Consider the following 12660-nt stretch of genomic DNA (forward strand, 5'->3'; position numbering starts at 1 on the left):
AAATCAAGCATGGGGAACAATTTCCTTGCTGATGCCTGAGTAGCATTTTCAGATACATATACAAAGTGCATATTCGCACTACAGTTGTTCCATCAGCATATAAACTACCTTTGGCTTGCTTTGCTGATGCTCCAATAACTTGCCAAGTGAACCAATGTGCATCTAGAAACCACACTGCTTCATTAGAACACTTCTGTGCTCAGATTAATAAAGACCAGTACTCCTAACAGACACTTGTCTTCTGGAACGAGTGTCAAATTAATAGGTTTACATGTCTTTCAGATATGGCTCACTCAGCTGCATCTTGGAGTGTTTTTAACTTGTCCATCCTTAAGATTATACGCTTATAAGTGTGCCCATGAGAGGAAGTAAGTAAAGGGATGCTGGAGCATGGTGACGGAAAGAGCACCCACCTCCTGTTGGCACAAACCCCACCCCTGGATGGCTCCAGGCCATTGAGTTCCTCCCTCAGCAACTCACCATTGCCCCTGGCAGCGCAGAATTTCATATTGCTTCTCTGCACAGAATCTGTGGCTCCTGCAATGCTTAGTGCCTCCATGGCAGCCACACCACGCAGGCAGAATCTGGCAGGCTTTACAGAGCAGAGCAAGGATGTCTGGCAAAGAAGGCAGTGGCCCTTGGATGTCCCTGGTCCAGAGCAGAAAAATGCAGTAGCCTGGGGGTGCACACACATGACATATTTAAACACAGCAAAGATTTATTACTAAAATACCACCATGGCTTTTGATTAGAAGGAAATTATCCAAAACCTCTACTCAAGAGAAAGCTTGAGTGGGTTTAGACACGGCCATAAAAATTGCTACATTGATCTATAAAGTTCACGCTTCCAACATGTCTTTCACTGTGCAGAAAGAAGCAATTGTACCGAGCCATACTGCAGATGTGCCAGGCAAGTCTGAAACAAATCTCGCCTACTATCCCAACTTCACCCTCCACTCCACTGATCATGGATTCAGGGTCTTTCAACACCAAACCAAATACAGCAAAGAAACAAGGATGCTTCTGGAAAACAAATGTGACATACCCTTTACGTAAGTAGTGCAGCAAATGCCTGTCAAAACTCAAAGTGAAACTACTTCCCTTGGTACTAGCTATCACCTGCAGGCCCTTACAAACACTCTGTGAGGAAAGCATAACCTTGAAGGAGGACTAAGGAAGGCTGCAAGTCCCCTGATAAAAACTATCCTCATAAAACAAACACACTTCTGCCCTTTAGAGGAGATGACAGCCCATGACCCCATGTTCCAGGAGCTTTTTGTGTCTGTTAAAGATACAGATACTAACTCTAGAGCAAAATGTCAGCCATACATACACTTTAACAGTTTAAGGAGAAGAATTAGTCTAAGAAAAAGAAGAAGAAAAATCCTATAACCTTGCAGTTTTTCTCTATTTCTAGATATTAATAGTACTGAAGCTCAAAATATCCACCTTACCAAGAGGAGAGGGGCAATAGCAGTAATTATCTGTTCACAAAGAGAAATATAAAAGCTCTACAAGGAACAATGCCTGAAATTAATTTAGGAATAGATTTAAGTGAATTTTTTAGTTAGAAATTTTTAAGGGACTTATAAGGTAAATAACACTTTCACTAACTATTCAATATTTCACAATATATAACAAGTTCCATTAAAAAAATTGTTAAAAATCAAAAAATATATTTCATCTTGACAACGATGACAAATTCTCTTCAACTACTCTTTAATACAAATACTCAGAAGTCAAACGGTCTTCAAACAAGATTTCAAGCATTAAGGTAATTTTCAGATATCCCTCTGGGTTTTCTCCCTGAGCTCTTTCCAATTTTTTCTTTTTTGGAGGTGTGAACAGATTTGGATCCAGAAAGTACAAAATATTTGTGTGGTATAATACGGGCGGGGGCGTGGGGGAAGAAAAATCTTTCTTACCAGTAAATGGAGTTCTTCATATGAATGGTTTTTTACGACCTATCAGTCTGGTCTGGAAAACACATCCTCTTTGCAAAAATCCTAGAGTGTATATGCATGCCCTTGCTCCATCATGCTTGTCCCAAAGGTACATAAGGAGGAAAATATCCAGGACCATTTAAATTTTCCTTTGGCCACAGATACTGAATTTCAAATGCTGAAAAACTCCATAGGAAAGAGGAGGAAATAAGTACACTTTCATATCACACATCTTGAAGAATTCTCAATCTTCCAGTCTTTGAGAGTTAATCCTATCTACATTCACATTGCAAATAGCTCCAAAGAGCTTCCTCCCTTCTGGAAACTAAGTGACAAACTATTTTGGTGCCATCTGATGTCCCAACAGCAAGTGAGGAACTCTACCACGTGCCAAACCATTGCCCAAGGCCTCTGAGATGATATAGTGCACGGTGAAGGTATGAATGTAACCCCTGTTGCTGCATAACAGATGTCAGATGCAAAGATGTTTCTCAACTGAGCAGTAAAGCTGATTTCATTTTAGGCCTAATAATTCATGTGTTTAAAGATTCTAATATATCATGGTTAACACCCAGCAGTCACCTACTCCCTGGAAAGTCTACTGTGAAGTGTCACAGTAAGTCATATATAAACACATTAAATTCTAACAAGTAGATGCAGAACCGCTGAAATCACTATACCTCAAAATCACTTATTAGTCACACTAACTTAAGGTAACGCTCTAAAAATAAACCTCTGCTTCATAAGGCTAAGCTATGAATCACCATAATATATGAATCATAATTGCAAATGCAGTAATGAAAAGACATGGGAAAATAATATGGTTTGTTCAGGAGAGTGCTGATTATTCCATTTCACAGAAGACTGAAAAAAAGCAAGTTTCATTATTTTTACATAATCTTTCTAAATTGCAAAGCCTTCCACACATCCAGCCTATTCAAATACTATTTTAACAGTGTAATTGCTAGAGATATTTCTCTCCATCTTCTTTTAAAAAAACTACACCAGTAACAACACCTTAATTTATTTTGCTATTCATTATTCTAAGGGGCTGACACCTGGTGGAAACTATTTTGTTTATATACATTCATATCAAGGTACTCAGCTGGAGGAGGCCCAAGTGAATAATTAACTAATCAGTAGAAGAACAGTGCACTTCCCAGCACAGAGGAGATCCTGGAATTCCCACTCTTTGACAAAGAGAAATTTACATTCAAGTATGTAAGTCTCAAAATTTGAGATCTTTAAAGATGAAACAATAAAATATTTGTTCCAAACTTTGACTGGGGTCATCACTCTTCTATCCATTTAATAGCTGAGAATCAGCCAACAGACTATGCTCATCTGAATATGTTTTGAAGCAGGGACACACTGGCACAGGGAATTTAGTAACAAATTCTAACACTGGGTACCACTTCCAACCCTATACCAGTGCAAGCTCTTGAACATACATTACCCTCTTCACAGAGGAGTTAGTGGAAACAACTTTAAGCAAGGGAGGCTACATACTGAAGATATGTAATATTATCCACATTTTCATCCTGTTCCTGTGAAGTTTGAAAAGTTTTGTATACATTCTTGATTCAAACTCTGATTCCTACACAGAGGAATAGAAAATAAAATCTCCTGACCTCTAATCTCTCCTTTTGGGGATAAAGTGTCCAGTGACTGGAATCAAAAGTATCAAACTTAATTTACTTAGACATAACCTAACACTCCCCATGTACTATACAGATCTCTTAGGCCTTAATATACAGGATATTAGGCTTTCTCTCTAGGGCCAAGCACTTAGAGGTTAGGCACTGAGCTAAATTTTCAGGTTTCCAAATCTTTAACTGATCCAGACATCATTTTCATATAAAGGTCTTATGTACATACATAAGTATTTCAATAACTGTAGGGTAAGAAAGTACAGCACAAGGCTGTGCATTCACAGCTGTTCTTGAGCAACGAATCCCTCCAACACAAAGAACTTCTTTGCACACGTTACATTTGTACCCCCATGACATTTTGATTAAAAATGTAACTAATCTTACAAGAAGTCTTGCCCAAATGCAATCAATTATACTTTGTCCAAAATGAAGCTGTAGCACCTTTATGGAAGAAAAATGAGAGGAGATGCTGCTTTGCGGGGGTTCTCTGCTGATGAATGGACAGAGAACTGTGAACGTACCAACTCCATTACCATTACAGACAAATTAAAACTAATGCACTTCTTTGTATTTCACGAGTTATACTTTTTTACCCCAGAGACTGACTAAATTGGACTTGTAAGTCTTCTGAATCATGCCAAAGATGGACTAATGAGCCAGAAAATTTCCATCATGTGCTTTTTCACTCTTTTATAATATGTTAAAAATAAAAATTTGAATACTTCAAATAATACATAAATATGGGACTTGGTCAACATTTACTAGGTGCTAAGGCTTTCAGTTTTTCATAGTGCCATAAGATATTATATGAAGTTGAAGCTGATGAAACTATTTCAAGCTAGATAAAAATAATTGATTCACAAATCAAAGTTGTAAAGCACAGTCAGGCTTTTTGCCTCTCAGAAATCATGTTGAACAGGTAGTAACAGGTTGCATCTGAAATTTGTGCTCATTTCTTCAAAAGATATATAGAAACTCCACATCCCCTGAAGCTATACTCTGCAACAGCTACTGCAAGAAATACTAGAAAAGAATAAAAAATAACACAGCAGACTAGAAGTAGTGGCCTAATTTTCTGGTCTGGTATAGTGTAAATGTAACGTTATTCTTACACATCAATGTGTAAAGAGACAGATCCCAAACCCGTGTAGCCCTATTAACATTGTTGGAGGCTCGGTTACTTATAATAATTAAATTAATAGCCCCCTAAAAGTGTAATAGTAGAAAATTACAAAGTTAGATATTCATGAAGACAGTGAGGGACTAAACAATGGAAATACACAGCGGTTCAATGATTTGGAGAACCCTCACGTTCTAACAGCGCCGCAAGAAGCATTGACTGATTTGAAATCATAAAAAATGTGTGGAGTCTTGAAATCATTTCGAATGACAGGAATTACACTCCTCTTTCTTACATTAGCTCCTGGGACACAACACTGTTAAATACTCTACCTCTACCTATTATTGTAATGCTATCCTACATGGACTGAAGGTGTAATACCTTTACTTTAACAGTGCACCTTTTAGGTTTGTCTGGCTGGATATTTAAAAACTGATTACTGGAAAATCTGACTATTTTGGCAGGGTATTTTATTAGCTAGATTTGCTTATGAATAAAAGTATAGAAATTAATTAGTTTTAGATGAAGTACCACAGATGAAGTATTACAAAAACATCACAAATCTAGTTCCTTAAATTACAATACAATATTACAAAGCTTCAAGAAGCCTGCTTATTTTTCACACACAGAAATATACATATAGATATAAGCATCCAGCAGACGTGCTTATTTAACATACCTACTTCCCCTCTTTACTGGCTTATGTACCTAAGTACTTCTTAGCTGTTCTGAAACATCTTTTTAGAGAAGGCATCTTGTTAGACAAAGTTGCAGCCACAGAAAAACTGAAGACCGAAAGCTGGTTTCATCTGTAACTGTTCACTTTTTCCCCCCTCAGAAGGCAGATAATGATTGATGGCTCAACTACGATACACTCCAGACCAAATGCATCCCTGCTGCAACTGCACTGACTCTGATCAGCTTGGCTCTTTTAGCCTGATAAATAATAATAAGGACAAACCATCAATTATACTCTTACGTGTCCTTGTCTGTAATAAAAGGCGTATTATTTAGATGTTTTGAAAGCTCTATAAAAATATGGATAGTTCTGCAAATCAGCACAGTCTCAAAGTGGCTAGAATATCTTCAGAAATACCTTACTTCCTATCCTGACTTCTACAGATTAAATTATTGCCAGGATTTCTGACACGGAAGACACTGAAACCCTAGGTCCCAAAAAAGTCAGTGCTTATCTCTTAAAGTCTATTTGCAATTGCATTGTTTTTGCTAAATTGTTTGTGTAAAGCTAAAAAGAGATTCATTTCCTCTTTAAAACTTATAGCACTCATGGGAGGGAATTGCTGTTAAGACACCTAGTTCAATCTAATGGCATTTACAATCGATATTAAAAGATTATTCTAACGCAACTTTTTGAAATCCATGAGCAGTCTCTACACCACAGAATTCGGAAAGGGAAAAAAACCACACGTATGAAGTGGACATTTTATGAACATGAATTCAACGGAGATCATCTATGAACATAAGATAAAATAATTTTCTGCTAATTTGCAGAAAGAGCTACCATTGAACCCTGAAAAATTTTAACTGTCTTAAATTGGCAGACTCCTGGAGAATGAGTATTATGTTATACTTGGGTCAGGCTTTGGTTTTAATTAGTGAAAGAGAGAAAAATGGGTATTACTTACTAGCCTACAATACATTTTCCATATTGTTTAAGGCTAATTTCTGCTTTATTTTGAAGTGCTTATCAATCCTGAATTTATAAGGAACTTTCAGCTACTGTAACTTTGCATTGCATATGTAAGCGCAAGTAATATATCAGTATTTTGGAATTGTAATTTATTCATCAATATCTCTGGTGCCTACAGTTGTCACCTGTCAGTCCTCAGGACATGATATTTCCAAGGCTGTCACGTCACTGGGGTACTGACTGGAATCCCTGAGAACACAGTTCCAGAAATAAGGATGCCACTTTCAGGAATGATGCTAAAGCATAACTTGTTGACAGTTTTATAGGTTTTTATAATACTCAAGGTGATGCGCACATTGAGTGCATAAAGCATGACTCACTTTATTGGCAGGGTGCATCCTTTGCCTAGCACATTTGGTATTTCCTTTTTAGATGAAAGCCAGTGTACTAATGTGAAATGAGATATGGCCATTATATATTTAACAATAGATTCTATTACACTTGTGATAACAAATACAGTACTAGTGTAAGTAGTTTGAGGACAATTTAACTCATGTTCAAAAGGTTGATTTGGCAAATTATTTGTTTCTGGACACAATTAGATCATGTTGGACAAAGTTTGGATGTTTGTAGGCCGTCAGTGTTATGTTTGCTATCTCTACAACTGACATGCAGAATATAAACACTATAAAAACATCCGCCTGAATTTTAAGAGAAGCACAGGATCTGAGAAGGCTTCAGAGGCGCCAATTATTTTAAAGAAAAGTACATGAGTTATCACAAACACAGTACACAGCAGACAAAATATCCAGACCTAAGGATACACAAGCCTGGGCTTCAGTAACTAAAGAAATTCTGATAGATCACAACAGTGTATATTCCTAAATATTGTAATTGCATACAAAATCTAATACTTTATGGCTCAAACTACAAAAGAAGTAGCTTTGTACTTGCAACAAGTTCAGAAAGTAGAATTTTAAAAACTAAATCAAAATGTTGCCTGGATTTTCTATAAGTATATTTACATATGTGTGTCTTATTAATCTGTCTTTAGAATATGGTAATGATTTGAGAACTTACACATTACTTGGAATTATTCTTTATTATTTTAGGTTTTGTTTCAAATTAGTTTCATCAAAATGATCAGGAATACAATTGGAAATTCAAAGTAGGTATTTACATACCAAAAATGCTCCTTTGATGCTTTACTTTTGCCTTATATCAGTTAGCTAAACTATACGATACCATATATGTTCTGTTATTTATACAGCCAGGAGTGATCTATGGCAATAACTCGTTCATGGCTGAAGCTATAAAAGATGATTAGCAAAAGACCCCAACTATAAAAGCACTTTACAGACACTTCTAGCCAAGGAGAGGCTGATATAGTTTGTTCATAGCCTGCAGTTATACTGCTTTAAGAAATGCAACAACATACAAAACATACAGAAACATTTTTGGACCCTACCTCAACATCTGCTACAATTTTTGAAGTTGCAGGTGTAAAGGAATATTCTTTGGTACAAAAGCAAGGACATTTTGGTTTGTCTGGATAGAAATTATGTGGTCAGACTTGCTACAGCTGAAGTTTCTATTACACAAGGAAACATCTGCTCTGGAGAAGGTAGCTGTGACAATTTCTGTGTCATAAGGAAGAGGTATACATAGTACTGACTAATGTGGTTTATTTTGGAGACTATGTCTAAATTGTAGAATGTGGGACTGACTTCCAGATGAACATCCCTCTGCATGCTAATGCCAAACAGATGAAAACTGTATTTATCTGTCATTTTACATGGAAAGTATTCTGTGCACCTAGGCTAGAGGGGAACCATGGTGTGGCCTGGCCAAATATTCAATCTCAGCACTCAGAACAAGGATCCAAGAGCACTGCAAGCTGTTCAACTGCTTCGGAGATTAGTTGAAGCCTGGATAATATTCTATGCACCTATCCCTCTCTGTTTACTGCAAAGAGAGTTTGAGCTTAAAATTAAAAATTAGGTGCTCTGTACTGTACCTTTGCTAGATGCCCAAATGAGCCAAAACAAGCAGTGTGAATAACACCAAAATAGTATCTGCACATGTGTATACGTGTGTGTGTATACATACAAAAATAATATCAAGATATCTAAATGACATAAGCACATTAAGTTTTGAAAGGAGTTTAAGCACCTAATATACGGATACATGCTGCAACTTTATTACCTAAGCAAGAATCCTAACTCTGACTAAAAACGTACATGAGCTTCTTGTAAAAAGTAGAAGCTGTGATTCAGAAAATACAGGACACATACCTTCTAATATATTTGTATTCAAGAAAGATAATGTTCCTTGTTTTATCTATCCCAGAGGAATCCCGTGAAGCTTAAACAGCACATATAAGTTTTTCATAGTCTGCTGATGGAAAACAGGCTGCAAGAGGAAGTAAAAAGCATTCCAAAACTAGCATATAGTTGGTATATATCTGATATATATAACCGATAAATATCAGGTTGTCCTTTGTAGTGGTCTCTAGATAATGTTTAATAAAAACCTAACAGACGTAGTATTATTAAGACGCTTTTCCCTGAAAAAGTTCTTCCACAGGTTTATGAAACTACCTATGACCCCCCCACACTCAAATTCTGCAAGTCTTCAGATTTACAGAGGTGCAGTTATGTGAGCCAGTGAGCAAACTATTCAAGATCTATCTATTTGTCAAGCACACCAGGATCATTCATTCTGACGTCTGTTGTTAGCTCTCCTCCCAACAAATCTGGTGAGAAAGCATGTAGCAACATGTAAGAATAGAGGAAGAAAGGATATATAGAAAAGGACCTACCAAAGGAGCTGAACTACACACTTAAAGCAAAGCTCACTGGATGTCTCCTTTTACTTTTATAAAAAGGGGAGTGATGAGAGGAAAAGTAAAGAAAAAAAGTGCCAACTTAGGAAATAAAAATCATCTTTTACTGAAATTTTAACTCTAATTCTTTTCTTGAAAAGAAGAAAAAGGGGAAGAAATGGGTAAACAGGGAACTTCTTCAGAACTTTTCCAATTTTCTGTAACTTCTGTATTGTTTTTTCCTTTTAATTCTAATCAGCAACATTCCTTGTGAAGTTATTTACAGTTCCTTACCAGTTATGAATAAAAAGTAAAAATAAAAGACTACGCTCTGAAATATCTTTCTATTTACATCAGTATCTCTGCAGATAACATTGTTATTCTTTACTTGAGCTATTTCCAATTCAGATTAAAGTGAAAGTATATCTAGTCCTCACTAGTAATTTAAAAATCCTCCACTCATGTGTGCCAGGTTTTATATATTTTGGAACATATGCCAAAAAGTGGCTGCTTAAGACAGGGTGTTTTAGGAGAGGGAATTGTGTGAGAAAGAAAATGAATAAAACAATCACAAAAATATTTTATTCTTCTGATTGAATTTTTATCTCATCTCATTATCATGCATTTGCTTATTTTTCTTCTAAAGCCAGTGATACTGAATGCTGATAAGATTATGTTGGTGCAGCTCCAGCCCATCACATAATTTAAGAAACTTGCATACATACATTTTAAACAAATAAATCTGTCTTGTCTTGAAGGTATTTCAGAACTGGGCTGAAGAACTAGCCTGAATACCATAAAATACTACAGAAAAAGGTGATCGGTGGCAGATGATAAATTACCTAAATGATTCATTGTTGTTCTTGGAAAGCTCTCCCTTAATCTGCTGCCATACCTGGATATTTGTTGGCCATGCTCCTATGGCAATGGCCAGCAAAGTCAAAACCATCACCTTAAAGGTGGTCATTGAAAGTAAGTTTATGGTAACAATGGAACAGCGACATGGGAACGAGTGCAGGAAAAGGTTTTCTTATCATTCGATGACAAAACCTATCATTCACATAATAAAGATTATTGACAGTGTTCAGTGCTTCTAGAAAGTAAGTTCACTGTGACTCAAGCATCTGAAAAACAAGGAATGAAGAATTAGAGTTCTTCAGATTTGTATGTCGAGAAGCTAGAAGATGTATTGTCAGGATAAAAACCGAAGACACCTTAACTCCACCCCTTCGAGTGCCCACTTGAAAGAGTCACTGCATTCATTATTACAGCTCTGGGTCACGAAGGGATCTCCTGGAGCAGCTTCCCAGGATGGCATTGAGAAATGAGATCCAAGGACCAAAGTGAGGACTGTAGCTGCGATAACGAGAATTCATCTAAAAACTCTGGTCAGCATTTTACCTCACTAAAGTCATCTGTGCCAAATGAAACATATATATTTAAATTAAATAAATGTAGTTGTATTTTGACATGGCTATGCCAAATTCACTGCTTTTATAAATATTATGAAAGTGTAAATACTTAATAAATATTTTTGGACTTATAACTATCCTGGGAAACACGTTAATTATATATAAACACAAAATTACATTACTACAACTGTATATATATATCTACTAAGACATTATATCATCTTTCATACTGCTGATAGCAGAAATCCACAGTGACATTAAATGAATTGTACTGTTTCTGTTGGTGAACTGTAGTATCCAACACAGGAATCTGTTTTCAAAACCTTGTTTTCATGTAGATCACCAATTTAACCAGAAGTACAGCTATGAAAGTTAATACCGTTGGGAATCCTCTATAACTAAATATAAGGAGACATTCATTCAAATAAACACTTTTACGCTACAATTTTGCACACAATTGCTCAAAATGGCTGAAAACATATAAAAGTTGTGTATGCTTTTATTTAATAAGAACAGAAAAGGGGTTATTTCTTCAGCTAAAATATTCTCCTGCAATTAAAGCAAATCATTAAGTGATATGGAAGCTACTTTATTTTCCACTCGCTCCGTATTTTGTGCATTTAATTTTCATGAGCCCTACAAAGCTCGTTTAGAATTGTACAGTTTCTGTGTTTGAAAGGATAAATTTCATGGCTGAAGGATCCCTAACAAACATGCTGGGACCTGTTATTGTCATGTCACTTCTCCTTACATTGACAAGCCAGTGATGAAAGCCGGATGTACTTTCCCCAGTTCTGATCTACTGCAGTTTCTAAATCAGATACATGAAAGACAGCTCGATACGAGACATAAGTCAAGGTGTGCCAAGACCTCCAAGAATTCAATGAACAAAAACCTCCTCTGATTCTTAGGTATTAGTATTTGTGAGACATTTCTGCTTCATGTTGAAACACACACTATAACATTCAATAGCTATATCATGCAGAGGTAAATCCTGAAGCTTTTCTGAATAAAATTTATGAGAACTTTGTTTAGAATAATTTGAGGATACAATATGGTTTAGTTGAATTATGCTTGTCACAAAAACCAAGAGTTGCTCAAAAGACTAGATCCACATCTATTGGAAGATGGACCAACCTCCATCACAAATAAAAGCGGTCCAAAGGCTTCTCTATTTACAACTGTCTGCTCCTGGCTCAGGGCTATTCCATAAACCTGAGATCGTAGGGATGTTGAAATACAATCTCTTATCACTGATCACAAGTTCCTGAGCTCAGAGGTGCAGGAAATCACAATGGCTTTCACCTCAGGACCACTGGGATCAGCAAGGATTAGCAGAGAGCCATAATAATGATTAAAGAACTGGGAAACCAGCCTGAAAGAAAGATTTAAAAGCTCAGACTGTTTATCTCAACAAGGAAAGTTTAGAAGAGACTCGACTAAAGTCTAAGTATATAAAATATATCTGAGACCAAAGAAGACAAATGTAGAGCTTTATGTGTATGCAGGAATACCTAGTTGAAAAAATGTAGCCTACAGGAGCAACAACAGTTCTTCAGAGCCAAAACTGGATTTTATATTATGTACAACTGGTTCAAAAAGGCAACAAGCCATACTGGGCATAAACAAGAATATGTCTATACATAATGTGGAGCAATCCTCCTCTTTTTCCCGTAGCTGATAATTCTCAGATAGAACACCACACATCAAGAAAAATGATGGGATTCCTGAAGAGACTAATGCAAGAATGAAGTGTGAACGTGACTTTTCAATAGGCATGATAGTGAAAAGCATCATGAAGCCTAATCCATTAAGCTTGTAAGTAATTTAAAAGACTTCATATAAGCAATATACTCAGTTGTAGGATGACTGCCAGAAACAAACATGAATTTTCAAAGAACTGAGGGACCTGTGTCTGCAATCACATCGCTCAGTGACCAATGGTCTGTCACGCTTCTCCTTTCCCCTATCCCATCTGAAACCTGCAGCCTACATGGTGATGGGATAACATTCAGGATTCCTAATAGGATGAGAGTCAACAGTGCTGGAAAATTATAT

Source organism: Nyctibius grandis, chromosome 13 (assembly GCF_013368605.1).
Source record: "Nyctibius grandis isolate bNycGra1 chromosome 13, bNycGra1.pri, whole genome shotgun sequence".
NCBI lineage: Eukaryota > Metazoa > Chordata > Aves > Nyctibiiformes > Nyctibiidae > Nyctibius > Nyctibius grandis.